This window comes from Anomaloglossus baeobatrachus, chromosome 3, assembly GCF_048569485.1.
Source record: "Anomaloglossus baeobatrachus isolate aAnoBae1 chromosome 3, aAnoBae1.hap1, whole genome shotgun sequence".
NCBI classification, from domain to species: Eukaryota; Metazoa; Chordata; class Amphibia; order Anura; family Aromobatidae; genus Anomaloglossus; species Anomaloglossus baeobatrachus.
Window position 1 is genome coordinate 125,028,442 of NC_134355.1, and position 18,930 is coordinate 125,047,371.

The following is an 18,930-nucleotide window of genomic DNA, read 5'->3' on the forward strand; positions in this document are numbered from 1 at the left end:
AATTAACTTCTTGGATCTTACCATATTTCATTCTGATAACAAAATATTGACGAAAACATATTTCAAACAAGTGGACACCAACGGATACATTCACTATAACAGTGAGCACTACACTAAATGGCTTGAAAACATTCCAGGGAATCAATACAAACGCATTAGAAAAAACTGTTCCCGTCTGGATGACTTTAATCATCAGGTGAAAATACTTAGGGATCGTTTTTTGGAAAAGGAATACCCTAAAACTCTCATCCAAAGAGCATATCACAATTCTGTCGCTTTGGAACAAAAGGACTTGATCACTCCTAAAACCTCCACTACCCCTGCCCTTGGAAACAATGAGAGTTCTTTCGATCTCAATTTTTTGACTACTTATAGTAGTGACAACTTAAAAATCAGGAATATATTCACCAAGCACTGGAGTATTTTGCTGAATGATCCTTTCTTAAAGACCATCCTTCCCCCCATTCCAGGAATTACATTCAGAAGAGCCCCTAGCATAAAGAATGTTTTAGCCCCTAGCCGCCTCAGAACTGCCTTCCCGAGAGTTGTCAACCCCATTGTCCCTTCAGGGTCTTACCGATGCGGTTTAAAAAATTGCCTATGCTGTAAAACAATTTGCCATAAGCGCATGAGCTTCAGATCTTCAAATGGTACAGAAGAGTTTCCCATTAAAACTCATCTTACCTGCCAATCCAATTTCATGATATACCTTATTGATTGTAATTGTGGCAAACAATACATAGGTAGGACTTGTCAAGCTCTCCACAATCGCCTAAATTCACACAGGCATAACATCAGGATCGGCTATATGCTTCATGGACTTTCCAGACACTGCACTTTGTCCCATAACAAGACCCTAGCTTTTACTATTACGCCCATTGAACAAATCCCTGCTAATAACCCCAACAGAATGGATGTTCTGAGCAAAAAAGAATCCTTCTGGATACATAAACTGGACACTTTGAAGCCAATGGGCTTGAACTTGATTACTGATTTGTCGTTCTAGTTTTCATTATATTATGTGTAGTTAATTTTTGCTTTTTTATTATATATTTAGATAATTATATACATAACTATTAATTTTTAACATTCTATGTTTTTATCATGTGATCTTGTTTTTATACAAAAAAATTTTTACATATACATTCTCTATTTTTAAAGAAATTCCCTTATATATATATATTTTTTATATATATATATTTTTTTTTATATGTATGTATTTTTGGTCAAATTAATATACACTATTTTATGCACTTATATCTCTTTTTCTATTCTGTTCACTCTTGTATCAACTTATTTATATATTTATTTACATTCCTTTTGCATAGTTTTCCACACCTACACAGGTATTTTTTATATATTTACATATATATATCCCCACTTTCATTCTCCTATACCTATTAGTCTACCCGGTGCCCCGGTTTTTTTGTGTCAATTTTTTTTGTGTCATTTTTATTGCCCACAATTTTACCCTTAGTCGGGAATCCCTCATTATTCATATGCGATTATGTTGAGCACCTTTGGAATCGCATTCCATGCACTCATGTACACATCCACATTTTTTATCATCATTTTGATCCTTAGATTTTTTATACTTTTTTATTATCTTTTTCCCAAAAAACATTTTTTCTCTTTTTCATTTGATTGTAATTAAAATATTTTTTTATAGTAAATATAACATTATGTGTTTTTGTATATATATATATATGTGCGCATATATGTATGTGCATGTATATATATGTATATTTTCACACTTTAATTTCCTACGTGTTCCAGGTCCTTTAGATGCCACCTCAAAAAAATATTTTTTCATATATACATATATTTTTGGAAGAGACACCATCAGTTTAATGAATACATTCTTTTTCCCTGATCGATAGTCTTGTTCCCATTCAATTTTTTTCCCCCTGGTTGCTCCCCCTTCTAATATGTAATAATTTTTTACTAGTCCTAGTCTCGGGTCGCTGACTGCGGACTATTTTCTACATGGCCTTTTTTCCCTTTCGCGCAAGCGCACTCCCCTTTTTTCCCACGGTATTTAACCTGCAGTCACCCCTTTGCGCAAGCGCTCAACGTTCTTTCGGTCATACACGCTTTCACCTCACTTCACCTTTCGCGCAGGCGCACATCACATTTTCCCACGCTGTCAAATCCTTTTTGCTTCCCCAGCGGGTGTTATCGCTCCCGCCCGGGTTTTTTTTCCAAAAAAATTTTTTTAAAAAAATTTTTTTATATATATGTTTTTTTCTTATATATATATATATATATATATATATATATATATATATATATATATATATATATATATATATATTCTTTTATACGCATCCAGCCACAAATTCACCAATTGAATGGATAGTAACAATCACCTGCACATTTTTTTGCGTCCATACTCATTTTATTAAACTCAGTATACATATCCACACCAATGTATATACACATCATTATATTCATTCATTTCGCTTCCCCCTTTCATTTCCCTTTTCTTCCTTTTTCTTCTTTTTCTTCCTTCCTTTTTTTCCCTTTTTTTTCTTTTTTTCTCTTTTTTTCTCCTTTTTTTTCTTCTTTTTTTCCTTTCTCTGACCATACTCTGAACTTTATTCATTCCTCCACGTGCCTATGAGTCACGAGGAGGTTGATGACGTAGTCAATGCATACGTGGCCCTTTTTTCTAATGCATATATGGGAGCTTGCAGCTTTCTGTTCGCCATAGTATTCTCTGCATTTGTCCTGAGGAAGAGGACGGATATGTCCTTGAAACGCGTAGACCTGTGAAAATAAAGAAAAGAGATTTACTTTTTCATCCTGATTCCTGTGGTTTGGCGCGGTATTTAACCTGCTTTTCTCCCATTATCCGAAATCACTCTTGGAAAGGAGGCGGATCGCCGGCCAGAGCGACGTCGCTGACCAGGTATGTGCGTGTGACGCTGCCGTAGCGATAATGTTTGCTACGGCAGCGATCACACAATATTGCACACACGACGGGGGTGGGTGCTATTGCGCGCAGCATCGCTAGCAATTGCTAAATTGCTAGCGATGTCGCAGCGTGTAAAGCACCCTTTACTCCAGAGACATCCATGTTTTCTTATATGACAATGAGCTGGTAAGAGCTATGGGCCGGACACTGAAACTTCCTATGACCTACATGCCCATATAGATGAATGGAGATGGTTGATCCTTCTGACAGATTCCTGTTAAATCCAATTAAAATGATCTTCTCAAATGTGATAGATCCGTAAGAGGAGATTATGGTAAAATCTATGACCTCAGAAATCTCAGAGACGTCTCAGAACATAGACCTCCACATCTGCTATTTGTTAGTGGCCTATAATGTGTATCGCCCCTGTCAGTGTCTGGTACATACAGCGGTGCAGCCTTGTAATGACATTTGTTAATATTAGGGAGTCACAATGTTACCTTGGTCTGGAATGAGAAGTCTGCGTGGACGAGGAAGGGGCTTCAAGTTGCCAGCTGAAGAACTCGCCTCTCCACCATGACATCCACGTCATCACCAGCGGTTAGCAGGGCTCTCTTGCTGACGATCTTAACGGCAAATTCTTGGCGGGTTAAAGTATCTTCCGCCATCAGGACCTTTCCAAAACTTCCGAAGCCGAGTACATGGTGGAATAGTAATCTCTCTTTGATGGAATGAGAGCTTGTGCTGGAGGTGGTTGGCCGAACACCGCTGTATCCTATCAGGGGAGATAGATGGGATATATTGCAATAACATCTACAGGACATTATTCACACTGAGGACACTGTTCTCCTATGTTAGGACTGCAAATATTTATTGCTCCAGCAGAGAGTTACAATAAAGTCATTGCTGAGCAGCTACTAACAGTTTCCCATAGAAATACACTAAGTAAATCCTCAAGGAAATCACTCAAATGCCATAATGTCATAAAACAACAATTTTTATTGATATATTTTTTTAAAAAATGACAGTTTTTACTATTGGCACAATGGGACAGTGTAGACCACAAGTGAGTCCCTCCTAACAAGGGAGGGGTAGGTGCGGACGCAGTCAGACCATCCGTGTAGGTCAAATATTATACAAAGTAATAATGTTCATTAAATACATACAGCCCACCACATGGCCATGGAACCTCAAGGATAAATCTCATATGCAAATAGCACACCCCTGAAGCACCACCACATAGTATAGACAAAGAGTATAGTTCTAAATCACATGTATCCAATCAATGTGGGTATACCCAGGAGATCGCTATGGCACCAGTACATAAAAAGTTTCAATTAATAATTAAAGTTTATGAACAGTTCTGGCAGTTCTAATACCGGATCATGCCAACAAAGCATAGATCACACTAAGGTAGTGAAGGAGGGCATCACCGCTATATCAAATCAAAGAATACACTACTTAATCAGAGTCAAAGCGGTGATGTCCAATCCCACCAGCCACCTACCAGTTCCATAAGCCATCCAGACCATATAAGAGCAAAAGAGTAAACAGACCTGACCGATGAGCCGACCACGCACCCGCAGCCACCACGCCTCAACGCGTTTCACTGCTGCTTCTTTGGGAGGCAGGTGTACAATGGAGACATATGAGAATCTATTTATACCCTGATTTAATCAGGGAGCACAGAGAAATGTGTTTTCTCGGCGCGAACGCCACCATGCTGTGTGGATTAAACAGGAAATGACCCGGCGCTAGTTCCGGTCATGACATGGAGCCGTCAGTCACGGGGACCATGGCAACGCGATGCCATAGACACCGCGCATGCGCAGCCACACGCCATTCGACCGTACTGAAGCGCTGGGAATCCACTGCAGGGCTTTGCCGCGCTCCACATGTATCGCGCTACAAACTCCTTTTAAAGTGAAGGTATTAATAATAATAATACATAACTAACAGAACCTCCTAGATTATGGGGGGAGCCTTTATAAGCATACAGTTATTATAGAATAGTCACACACTGACATGGCCAGAATTACAGGTAATATATTGGAGTAACTATGCATTATATATATGCAGATGTCAATAAGCTACAATAGGCCGAGGATCTGAAGTCCATAATAATCACACATTAGTGGTATACGTGTTGTAAAGCACAAATAAACTAGCAATCTTCAGTCCAACAGTGCACCAAAAAACGCATATTATTGGGCAAATTCCCACAGTCCGTGCCAATGATGCATCAAAAGATGTAGGACACAAAATTAGTAGACAGATGCCAGTAGTGGTCCTCAGATTCTATTCCATAATTCAGTATGCCGACTTCCTGCTTATCCAATCAGGAGATAAATCCATCCTTTTTACTCCTGGACCCCGTATCTGGCCATATTAAACGACTCCTCCATTATATAGAAATGTCACAAAATGCCTAAACTCCATAAACTCAATAAAGGAGAAAAAGAGAACATTAGTACACCTCAAAGCAATCCATTATTATCGTAAGAAAGTCATTAAAATATAAAATAATAAAAACAATAATAGTACAAACGTCTCCGAACAAGAGTCGGCGTAGTCACTTAGAGAAAGGCATTAAAGCCAAAATTCTCATTTAACCCACTTGGAGATACCGTGCCCAACCGGTATATCCATCGGCTCTCCAGCCGAGCCAGGGATTTTCCTATATCCCCGCCACGTATGTCGATGTTAATCTGATCAATTGCTTTGATCAGGAGGAGTCGAGAATCAGAGTTATGAAACTCCTTAAAGTGGCGGGGGATAGTTTTTAATTTTTCTTCATCCAAAGCCTCCTTAGAATTTTTAATATCGCGCACATGCTCGCCCACCCTGGTTTTAAGTTCCCGAGTGGTCATGCCGATATAGAATAAATTGCAAGGGCACGAGGCCTGGTAAATGACTGCTTTGGACGTACAACTAAGGTATAACCTAATGTCGTACTCCTTGTCATCCCTGGTCCCCCTAAAGGTCTTGGCCTTACGCATGTTTGCGCATGTGTGTCGCCCTGGGCAAGCCAGGGGACACAGGTCACACACCACCATACCCCACACTCCAGGTAGGCACATCACAGCTAACCTACAAATCCTTGTTGCCTTCCTCCAGGAGTCTGATGATGCACACCAGGGGGTGGGCCAGGCGGTTGGCTCCGCCCACCGAGGAGCTCACAACTCTGGAGGCAGGAAGAAACCAGGCAGTTGAGTCCAGGAGGAGGAAGTGGAAGGAGTAACAACAGAGAGTAGCTCAGGGAGGAGCAGGAGTGAGGAGCTAAGCAGAGGAGTTAAGTGAAAGTGAAAGTAGTAAAGGAGAAAAGCAAGTGAAGTGACAGAAGAGAAAGACAGCCTGAAGGGTCCAGCTTTGTGGAGGGCCAGAACAGCAAGGTCAGCAACGGCGGTGACTGTCTGGAGGGGGACCGTTTGGAAGTTCCTGGAAGGACCCCGTTGGCTGTGTGCCCGGTGGTCTGGAGCAGTGTTCCGAAGGACAGTCAGCACCAGGGCAGGGGCCTCTCGGACCCCGGCAAGGCTAGGAGTCGCCAGATTTGCCAAATCCGTCAGTGACGGGGACGCAGATCCCCCAACAACCAAGTCCCGATTGAAGGCAACAGCCCAACCTGAACCGGGGAGACACCGCCACCGCCAGGGCACCAGTTTCCCCAGGGCCAGCGCCTGCGGGCAAAGTGTAGAGCTCCTCCGGCCCAGATTGCAGTCGGGGAGCGGGTAACCGGAGGGAATCCACCGATACCACAAGTCAAACAAAGGTGCAAGGAAGAGGGACATCACCGTCACCTACCGGGAGTGCAGGTGCAGCCGTCTGTGGAACCGTCCTACCAGCCGTTTGGTTTACCGTACAAACTGTGTCCATGTCTCAGGCTGAGTGAGTACCACAGTGACGCAAGGCACAGCGCTGCCCCCGCGTCCCTGCGCCCACCAGGCCCTACACTTTACATCTCTTCACTGGGCCCCGGGATCACCAACCCCTACCCACGGAGGGGCAACACAACACCTGGCTGCTCCGCATCACCATCCCCGGGACCCCCACACTGAGCAGCGGTGGTGCAATCACCACAACCGTGGGTGGCGTCACGAACTATAACAATCCCCACACCCAACAAACACCCCCTTTCACTCACGGGCGAGGAGTGTCGCTCGAGAAACCCCGGGATCCGGCCCACAGCTCGAGCCACCAGGAGCAGCTGCCGGACCCGAGCAGAAGGGGTGAGCGCGGTGTGCTGACACCCTCCTCCCCGCCCGCGACAACTTGGCGTCACGAACAGGATCTTACCGCTCTGCCGTCTGGTAGAGGTGCGCCTTGTTACCGCCGGAGGTATCCGGCAGGAAAATTTCAGAAGCCGCCATCTTTGGCGCGAAAAGTTCCCGCTCGAGCGTCTTCTCGAGCAGTAGAGGCGCGACGGCCAAAACCCCGCCCCGAGAGAGGAGGGGCCGGAAAGAGCTAAGGGGGACGGAAACAAGATGTCTGCGCCCGACGGAGCCGCTGGAGGAGCGGTGGTCGCAGCCGCAGCGGCACCCGCGGATGGGAATGGGCCTGCCCAGGTCCCGGCCGTACTGGCGGGAGGTGCCGCGGCCCCCACGCTCGCTCAGGTCATGCCGTTTTCCTTGCCCTATGCGCCTGGAGCTGCCTGGCTACCGCGGTACGACGGGAAACCGGATGCCCTACAGGCCTTCCGGAAAAAGCTTAACCCGTTGCTAGAGCTGTACCCCCTGACTGATAAGCAACGTGCAGCGATAGTGCTAGGCCAGCTAACCGGTGCGGCGGAGCAGGAAGCGGAGACCTGGGCCGAGGGGGACCGGCTCTCTGTAGCCACCATCTTCGAGAAGCTACAGACTGCCTTCGAGACCCGGACTGAAGCTGAGCTGAGGATGCAGTTTTACCAGTGCCGGCAACGAGCTGGGGATAGCATTCGGGACTATGCTCTACGTCTGCAGACCGCCCTCCGCACGCTGAAGCGGGTGAACTCTATTAATGAGGCGGATAGCAACAAGATGTTAGTGGAGCAATTTGCGCAGGGGATGAGGTCCCCTGAGGATCGTAAACAACTCCGGCTGTGGGCCCTGGAACACCCTGATGTGGACTTTGCTGTGTTAAAGGAGCGGGCTATCAAGGCACTACAGCCCCCAGCTGCTGAAGTTCTGGAACCCGTCCCGTGGCCCGTCGAGACAGCTCCCGTTGTGGCGGCCCCAGCCAAACCAACCTCCTTAATACCTGCAGCCCCGAGCAGCACAGTGGAAGAACTGGCAGCCCAGGTCCGTCGCATGGACGGAGACCTTGCCAAGATCCTTGCTGCGCTACAACCTCTGACCAGATCTCAGCCTCCAGCGCAGATACAGCTTGCTGACAGTCCCAAAGATGTTCCCTGGATGCAGCGGAGAAGCGCTAACAACCCGCGGAGCAGACCCCCAATCTGCTACAAGTGCCGTAAGCCGGGCCATTATTACCGACAGTGCCCGTTAAACGAGCAACCCCTGGGGCCCCGGGCCAATCCTCAGGAGTAGAACACCGTGGCCCCCCGGACTGGCGAGACCGATATGTCGGGGCCCGCCCTATCATCCCCGTGGCTGTGGATGGCATACCAGTGATGGCTCTCTTGGACACTGGATCACAGGTAACTACCATACCGTACACGTTGTATCGGCAGTATTGGGCCACAGACGAGCTGGCGCCTCCAGACAATAGTATAAATTTGATTGCCGCTAATGGACTTCCATTGACCCAGGTGGGGTATAAACAAGTGGCTATGACAGTGGGGCAAGCTGAACTGCAACATCAGGGTATGATTGTGATCATGAATGAACCCAGTGATCATAACCCGAAAATAGTGCTGGGAACTAATGTGATGGAACACTGCATGGCTGATGTGTTGAACCTATTGCAACAGCTAGCCGCCAAAGAGGCGGGGAGCCGGCAGAGGGCTGTGCAGCGGGAGATCCGCGCCCTGATGTACCGCCAGCATGTAAGCTCAACCGGAGGGGAGATTGGTGGAGTGAGAGTGATGGATATTGCTCCATTGACTGTGCCCCCTAGGAGTGAGATGATGATTTGGTGTAGGGCAGCAGTAGGGCCTCAGGGGCGTGACTACCCTGCGATGATGGAGCCCATGCCTTCCGAGCACTGGCCCACTGTAGTAGCCGCCCGAGGGCTGGTAGATGTGAAGAAAGGGAGAGTGCCCGTGAGAGTGTTGAACTGTGGGGAGGAAGAAGTCAGGCTCCCCCGGTATGCCACCATTGCCAAGCTGCTCACCCTGGACCCTCACACTATCCATGAAGCCAGGCCATCCACACTCCCACCTACCGTCAGCACTTCCCCACCCCAGGGGGACACAAAGGAGTGGCACCAACAGTTACATGTAGGCACTGATGATACCCCTACACATCACAAGGCAGGGGTACACAGGGTGGTGCAGGAGTACGAGCAGGTTTTCAGTAAGCACCCCCTAGACTTTGGGCAGATCAAGGGGGTCCAACACCACATTCCCACGTGTGAACATCCCCCTATCAAAGAGAGGTATAGACCTATTCCCCCTGCACATTACCAGTGTGCCAAAGATATGTTGAGGAATATGAAGGAGGCAGGGGTTATTCGGGACAGCTGTAGTCCCTGGGCCGCTCCGTTGGTACTGGTCAAGAAGAAGGATGGTACCATGCGGATGTGTGTGGACTACCGGAAAATCAACCAGATAACCCATAAAGATGCCTATCCATTACCTCGTATTGAAGAGTCTTTGGCTGCACTAAGAACTGCAAACTACTTCTCGACCCTTGACCTCACCAGCGGATACTGGCAAGTGGCCGTGGCCCCAGAGGACCGGGAGAAGACCGCCTTCACCACCCCGATGGGGCTCTGCGAATTCAATAGCATGCCGTTTGGGCTGTGCAATGCCCCCGGGACCTTCCAACGGTTGATGGAGTGCTGTCTGGGACATTTAAACTTCGAGACCGTCCTGCTGTATTTGGATGATGTGATTGTTTATTCCCAGACGTATGAAGCCCATCTGGAGCACCTGGCCGAGGTGTTCGCGTCCCTTGCCAAGTACAGGATGAAGTTGAAGCCCTCAAAATGCCACCTGCTGAAACCCAAGGTGCAATATCTAGGGCATGTGGTGAGTGCGGATGGTGTCGCCCCCGACCCTGAGAAGATTACTGCCATCCAGAGCTGGCCGAGACCAACTACAGTGAGGGAAGTAAGGCAGTTTCTGGGTCTGGTAGGGTACTATCGGCGCTTTATAAAAGGGTACACGAAGATGGCTGCCCCCATGCAAGATCTCCTCGTGGGACAGACCAAAGGTGGTAGACCCATTGGAGCCCCACTGTCGTGGGAGGACAAGCATGAGGAGTCCTTTTGCCAGTTGAAGGCGGCCTTGACCGGAGAAGAGGTCCTGGCGTACCCTGACTATGGGCGCCCGTTTATCCTCCACGGACGCCAGTAACGTGGGGCTAGGAGCGGTCCTATCCCAGGTCCAAGATGGAAAGGAGAAGGTGATTGCCTATGCTAGCCGAAAACTCTGGCCGACCGAAAGGAACCCCGAGAATTATAGCTCCTTCAAGCTTGAGCTATTAGCGTTGGTATGGGCTATCACGGAGCGGTTCCGCCACTACCTGGCGGCAGCAACCTTCACTGCGTTTACGGACAACAATCCGCTGACCCACCTGAACACGGCCAAGTTGGGCGCGCTGGAGCAGCGGTGGGTAGCTCGGCTAGCCAACTATGATTTCACCATAAAGTACCGAGCTGGTCGTGTCAACATAAATGCTGATGCCCTCTCCCGGATGCCCCATTTGTCAGAAGAGGGGTGCGAGGATGACGACCTCGAGGAGATCGAGTTGCCTGCGTTTCACCAGCTGCCTACTGAGAGGGTACAAGTCTGTCAGCAAAGGGTAGATCTGGACCCGCGGCCCAGTCAAGAGTGGCAAGACGCCCAGGATCAAGCGCCGGCTGTCCGCCTTGTCAAGACTCTAGTGGAACAAGGTGCTATGGGAATAGACCCTGCCGCTCCAGCCGAAGCCCAACGCTTGTGGAAAGAACGGAAACGGCTTTACCTACACCAAGGGAGGCTGTACCGTGAGCTGATCAACCCAAAGACCCATGAGAAAATATGCCAGTTAATCGTTCCTCAAGCTGATGTCGCTACTGTCCTGCAGGCATACCATGATGGTGCTGGCCACTTCGGGTGGAAGAAGCTGGAGATGCTGTTGAGGGAGCGGTTCTATTGGAGTGGGATGCGTGAATCGGTGGAAGCCTGGTGCCGAGAGTGCGGTCCTTGTACACTGAGGAGAAAGGACGAGACTAGCCAGAGGGCACCGTTACATCCCATAGTCACCCATCAGCCGCTGGAGCTGGTCGCCCTGGACCATGTCAAGCTTACCCCTAGCCGAAGTGGGTACACCTACGCCTTGACCATGGTAGACCACTACTCAAGATTTATGGTAGTAGTCCCCGGTAAGGACCTAACTGGTCGAACCGCTGCTCGAGCGTTCCAGGCTTATTTCTGCCGACCCCATGGGTATCCCGAGAAGGTGCTGACTGACCAGGGCCCGGCTTTTGAAGCAGAGGTGTTTCACGAATTCTGCCAGTTGTACGGCTGCAAGAAGATCCGGACCACTCCATACCACGCCAAAAGCAACGGCATGTGCGAGAAAATGAACCACTTGGTCCTGGGGCTCCTCAAGACACTACCACTAGAAGAACGGAACATGTGGCCGGAAAAGCTACCTGACTTGGTCGACATGTACAATAATATCCCGTCTAGCTCGACGAAGTGCACCCCAGCGTATCTGATGAGGGCTCGGCCTGGCCGCCTGCCGGTGGATCTGGAGATGGGATTGGAAGCCCCGGAAGCACTCCCTTCAACGGCGGAGTGGGAAAGTCGGAGGAGGGCACAGTACCGGCAAATCCAGGAGTATGTGGAGAAAAACCTCAGTCGAAGTCGAGAGCAGCAAGAGCACCGGTTCAACCAGAAGGCGCCCGCAGGTCCTTTCCAGCCAGGAGATGTGGTGCTGAAACGGAAGAGAAAAACCCACAAGCTGGATGATCAGTGGGAGCAAGTCCCTTATGTCATACAACCCACAGAATGGGGAGATGGGAAAACCTACCAGATCAGTCGTGACCAAGGGGGCACCCTAGCCACAGTTTCCCGGGACCATCTAAAAAAATGCCCCCCAGCGCTGAAGGCAGAGGCTGAAGTACCGGTTCCTCCACCAGTGGAGAAGGCAGCAGAGGTAATCCACACTGTAATGGGTGACTTCCCAGCAGACTGGCCTACACAGAACGGCGCGGTGATACTTCCAGTGATACTGTTCCCACAACCCGTGGATGAAGAAGTAGTGGAAGCGGTTAACCGTGAGCCAGACCCAGTGCCAGTGCCCAGGGATGAACCTGTACCCAGCCCCCCTGCACCTCCGCCTGCTCCACACTATAGCAGGGAGGAGGAACCAATTGTTCCCTCTACCCCACTGTCTAGCACCACTGACACCGGGCCCCGAAGGTCCACCCGTTCCAACCTAGGTAGACCCCCACTTAGGTACAGGGAGACCGTTCTATGAGTAAAAGGGGTCCGCAAATGTAAAAGAGTGTTGTTGTTTGTTTGAAAGTTTGCAAAAGAATGATAAGAAAAATGATTACCGAACAGTAACCAGATTTGCTTTGTGATTGAACCGGCAGGAGCTGGCACCGTTGTCCCCGTGGGGACCGTTTAAAGTTTATTTGCATGGGAACTATCCATGGACAAGCCCGTGAACTTGCAGGGCACCACAAACGTTAAGTGGCTTGTAAATATGTTGGGTACCGTTACCGTTTCCGCAATACCGTCTCCGGAGAGGCAGGTTGGAGGGAGGGCCCTGAGCAGAGCAGGCCAGGGCCCAGCCACCAAAGGAACCGGTGGCCACCCTCTGGAGGGAAGGACAGATCCCGCTCGGGTAACTTGTGCTGGACTGTGGGTCAAGGGGTGCTGCCTGGGCTTTAGGGGCAGCATCAGGGCCAGGTTGCTTGGGTGGGAGAGAGCGGAAACCGTGACCGTATACCGTTGCAACGTTTAAGTAAATGTGCCTCCCGTCTTGGGAAGAGTTATGATTAAAAATGTTATTCATGTTTTCTTAACCCTGTTACCCCCTTTTACAGAAAAATAAAACCGGTGTAGGACGGCAGCCCGCGGACGGTCTGCATTTTGCTAAGGGGGAATGTGTCGCCCTGGGCAAGCCAGGGGACACAGGTCACACACCACCATACCCCACACTCCAGGTAGGCACATCACAGCTAACCTACAAATCCTTGTTGCCTTCCTCCAGGAGTCTGATGATGCACACCAGGGGGTGGGCCAGGCGGTTGGCTCCGCCCACCGAGGAGCTCACAACTTTGGAGGCAGGAAGAAACCAGGCAGTTGAGTCCAGGAGGAGGAAGTGGAAGGAGTAACAACAGAGAGTAGCTCAGGGAGGAGCAGGAGTGAGGAGCTAAGCAGAGGAGTTAAGTGAAAGTGAAAGTAGTAAAGGAGAAAAGCAAGTGAAGTGACAGAAGAGAAAGACAGCCTGAAGGGCCAGAACAGCAAGGTCAGCAACGGCGGTGACTGTCTGGAGGGGGACCGTTTGGAAGTTCCTGGAAGGACCCCGTTAGCTGTGTGCCCGGTGGTCTGGAGCAGTGTTCCGAAGGACAGTCAGCACCAGGGCAGGGGCCTCTCGGACCCCGGCAAGGCTAGGAGTCGCCAGATTTGCCAAATCCGTCAGTGACGGGGACACAGATCCCCCAACAACCAAGTCCCGATTGAAGGCAACAGCCCAACCTGAACCGGGGAGACACCGCCACCGCCAGGGCACCAGTTTCCCCAGGACCAGCGCCTGCGGGCAAAGTGTAGAGCTCCTCCGGCCCAGATTGCAGTCGGGGAGCGGGTAACCGGAGGGAATCCACCGATACCACAAGTCAAACAAAGGTGCAAGGAAGAGGGACATCACCGTCACCTACCGGGAGTGCAGGTGCAGCCGTCTGTGGGACCGTCCTACCAGCCGTTTGGTTTACCGTACAAACTGTGTCCACGTCTCAGGCTGAGTGAGTACCACAGTGCCGCAAGGCACAGCGCTGCCCCCGCGTCCCTGCGCCCACCAGGCCCTACACTTTACATCTCTTCACTGGGCCCCGGGATCACCAACCCCTACCCACGGAGGGGCAACACAACACCTGGCTGCTCCGCATCACCATCCCCGGGACCCCCACACTGAGCAGCGGTGGTGCAATCACCACAACCGTGGGTGGCGTCACGAACTATAACAATCCCCACACCCAACAAACACCCCCTTTCACTCACGGGCGAGGAGTGTCGCTCGAGAAACCCCGGGATCCGGCCCACAGCTCGAGCCACCAGGAGCAGCTGCCGGACCCGAGCAGAAGGGGTGAGCGCGGTGTGCTGACACCCTCCTCCCCGCCCGCGACACATGCCTTACATAGGCCACACGGATAGAAGCCCACAGTTCCAGAAGTCATTCTGCCACTATACCCTAGTCGATAATGACTGTGGACAAGGTGGTCCTTAATATTCCTTGCCCTGCGTGCAGTCATAAGAGGAGATGATGATAAATTCCTACTTAAAATAGGGTCGGTCTTGAGGATGTCCCAGTGTTTCTTAAGTATCCCTCCTATATCCCTCCAACGATTATTGTATGTTGTAATTAATCGTACTTCATTTCCCTTCTGAAGTCTAGGTTCAGAGTAGTTGGGGTACAGAAGGGATTCCCTGGTACATACTCTAGCTCGATCCAGACCACGCTTTATGATCTTTTTGTTATAACCCCAACGCAAAAACCTCTCTGTAATATCATCGGCTTGCCTAGAAAAAGCCCCTTCAGTGGAGCAAATCCTCCTGGCCCTTAAAAACTGGGCCACGGGGATACCCCTGATAGTAGCCGGGGTGTGGGAGGATTTGGCGTGAAGGAAGGCATTAGTGGCCGTGGGCTTCCTATATATTTCAGTGCCTAATACACCCTGTTCTGTCGTCCTAATTTTTATATCCAAAAATTATATCTCTTGGCCACATTTATATGTCAAAAAGACATTGATGGGGTTCTGATTGAGCCTGTCTATAAAATCAGCCAGCTCACTGGGGGACCCCTCCCACAGGAACCAGATGTCATCGATGTACCTCATCCAATTATGTACCCTACCGATATCGACATCTGGTTCCGTGAGAAAAATCTGTCTCTCCCAGGCCCCCAGGAACAGATTTGCATAAGCCGGGGCGCAGGCCGCCCCCATAGCGGTCCCGCGCCTCTGAATATAGACAGACCCCCCAAAAGTGAATACGTTATGTGTAAGAACGTATTCTAATAATATAAGCAGCAGTTCAACAAGTGCCCTCTCGAGATTACTGGAGTTCAAGAACCATGCTGCCGCTTTGAGACCATCATGGTGACTGATGGACGTGTAGAGACTTTCCACGTCTGTGGTCACCATGATGGTCCCCCTGTCCAAGGTAATGTTATCCAACCTCCTGAGGGCCTCCGTAGTGTCTTTTATGTATGATGGTAGGGCAGCGGCCAGAGGTGTTAGATAAAAATCCAACAGCTGGCACACTCCCTCACACAGCCCATCCATACCCGACACTATGGGGCGCCCAGGAGGATTGGAATAATTTTTATGTAGTTTGGGAATCAGGTAAAAAGTGGGCATCCTGGGGTGCCTGACAACCAGGCAATCAAAAAGCTTCTTAGGAATGGTGCCCTTAGTACAGGCCTCTTCCAGGATTCCCACCAATTCCACCTGAAATTCCTGTGTTGGATCAGTATACAGTTTTTGGTAGCAGGTTCGATTGCCCAGTTGTTTATAGGCCTCCTTCTCATACATGATGTTAGGCCAGATGACAAGGTTGCCACCCTTGTCAGCTGGCTTAAACTGTACATCATGCCACTCTTTCATCTCATCTAGGGCTCTGCGTTCCTGCAAGCTCAAGTTGGAATATCTATTGGGTTTATAATTTAGCCCCTCAATGTCTTTGGTGACCATTCTCACAAATATATCGAGTGCAGGACATAAACTAAGTGGAGGGAATTTTTTTGATTTTGCATAAAGATGGACTGAAAACTTACTTATCTGAGCTCCTACAGACTCCTCCGCTAGGGCCTCTAGTATTTCTACCGCCGCTTCCTCCCTTTCCACTTCGGAGGGCCCCCCTGTGGATCGTTGGGTAAAAATACCTTTGAACAATAATTTTCGTGCGAAAAGATGGACATCCTTGATAGCAGTAAAGGTATCCATGGTAGGGGCAAAGGACAAACCCCTCTCAAGCACTTGGATCTGGGTGTCAGATAATACATGATTAGAGAGGTTGGTTACCTTAAGTTGGTCCGTCCTTTCTTTTGCTGCCTGAAAGAGGGGAGCTGTTCTTCTAACACCACCTGATCTGGTGCTAATAGAACTGACCGATGGTAATTCAGTCTCGGATTGATCCACCTTACTGGCCGTTGTTGCTGATGAGAAGGAGCCCATTTTAGATCTACCCCTCTTGGATGGTCCTGTTTTGAATTGCCATCGGAAAATTTTTTTGTTGGCATAATCGGACACATCCCGCTGGTATTTCTTAGATTTTGTTGTACTATTTTCTTTTTCCCATTTTTGCATATCTTTCTCTACTTCTTCAAAGAATTGTTGGACAGTTTCTGGGGGAAGATCTTTACGTAAATTATTAGCTATTTCCATCATTTCAGTATCCAAAGTTGCCAAGGCCACTTTATTCTTATCAATGATAATCTGTAGGAAAGACTTCGAACAAATAGTTGCAGCCTCCTCCCATCTATTAATAAAAATTTCATCCTCCAAGGGAAAGGACGGGTATGTTTGGATTCGAAGACCCCTAGGGATGATGTTATTGGTTAAATAATTTTCTAGAGACAGATTTGTCCACCAGATTTTCATCCTCTTATGGACACTGTCCCTATATGTAACACACAACTCTTTATTGTCAGGAGACGTTTGCTGTAAAAGAAAGGAGGAATCGCACTTGAAAAGGTCCACTGCCCTACTACGCCAAACTGCTTCTTTACTTTTGAAATCCATTTGGATTAGTGGTAGAAAAAATCCTGCAAAGATACAGGAAATTATTAATCTGATGCACCACAAATACCACATTTTAATATCCACCAGACAGCATCGTAACTATAGAAATACACTAAGTAACTCCTCAAGGAAATCACTCAAATGCCATAATGTCATAAAACAACAATTTATATTGATATATTTTTTTAAAAAATTACAGTTTTTACTATTGGCACAATGGGACAGTGTAGACCACAAGTGAGTCCCTCCTAACAAGGGAGGGGTAGGTGCGGACGCAGTCAGACCATCCGTGTAGGTCAAATATTATACAAAGTAATAATGTTCATTAAATACATACAGCCCACCACATGGCCATGGAACCTCAAGGATAAATCTCATATGCAAATAGCACACCCCTGAAGCACCACCACATAGTATAGACAAAGAGTATAGTTCTAAATCACATGTATCCAATCAATGTGGGTATACCCAGGAGATCGCTATGGCACCAGTACATAAAAAGTTTCAATTAATAATTAAAATTTATGAACAGTTCTGGCAGTTCTAATACCGGATCATGCCAACAAAGCATAGATCACACTAAGGTAGTGAAGGAGGGCATCACCGCTATATCAAATCAAAGAATACACTACTTAATCAGAGTCAAAGCAGTGATGTCCAATCCCACCAGCCACCTACCAGTTCCATAAGCCATCCAGACCATATAAGAGCAAAAGAGTAAACAGACCTGACCGATGAGCCGACCACGCACCCGCAGCCACCACGCCTCAACGCGTTTCACTGCTGCTTCTTCGGGAGGCAGGTGTACAATGGAGACATATGAGAATCTATTTATACCCTGATTTAATCAGGGAGCGCAGAGAAACATGTGTTTTCTCGGCGCGAACGCCACCATGCTCTGTGGATTAAACAGCAAATGACCCGGCACTAGTTCCGGTCATGACGTGGAGCCATCAGTCACGGGGGCCATGGCAACGCGATGCCATAGACACCGCGCATGCGCAGCCACACGCCATTCGACTGTACTGAAGCGCTGGGAATCCACTGCAGGGCTTTGCCGCGTCCACGTCATGACCGGAACTAGCGGCGGGTCATTTCCTGTTTAATCCACACAGCATGGTGGCGTTCGCGCCGAGAAAACACATGTTTCTCTGCGCTCCCTGATTAAATCAGGGTATAAATAGATTCTCATATGTCTCCATTGTACACCTGCCTCCTGAAGAAGCAGAAGTGATACGCGTTGAGGCGTGGTGGCTGCGGGTGCGTGGTCGGCTCATCGGTCAGGTCTGTTTACTCTTTTGCTCTTATATGGTCTGGATGGCTTATGGAACTGGTAGGTGGCTGGTGGGATTGGACATCACCGCTTTGACTCTGATTAAGTAGTATATTCTTTGATTTGATATAGCAGTGATGCCCTCCTTCACTACCTTAGTGTGATCTATGCTTTGTTGGCATGATCCGGTATTAGAACTGCCAGAACTGTTGATAAACTTTAATTATTAATTGAAACTTTTTATGTACTGGTGCCATAGCGATCTCCTGGGTATACCCACATTGATTGGATACATGTGATTTAGAACTATACTCTTTGTCTATACTATGTGGTGGTGCTTCAGGGGTGTGCTATTTGCATATGAGATTTATCCTTGAGGTTCCATGGCCATGTGGTGGGCTGTATGTATTTAATGAACATTATTACTTTGTATAATATTTGACCTACACGGATGGTCTGACTGCGTCCGCACCTACCCCTCCCTTGTTAGGAGGGACTCACTTGTGGTCTACACTGTCCCATTGTGCCAATAGTAAAAACTGTCATTTTTTAAAAAAATATATCAATAAAAATTGTTGTTTTATGACATTATGGCATTTGAGTGATTTCCTTGAGGAGTTACTTAGTGTATTTCTATAGTTACGATGCCGTCTGGTGGATATTAAAATGTGGTATTTGTGGTGTA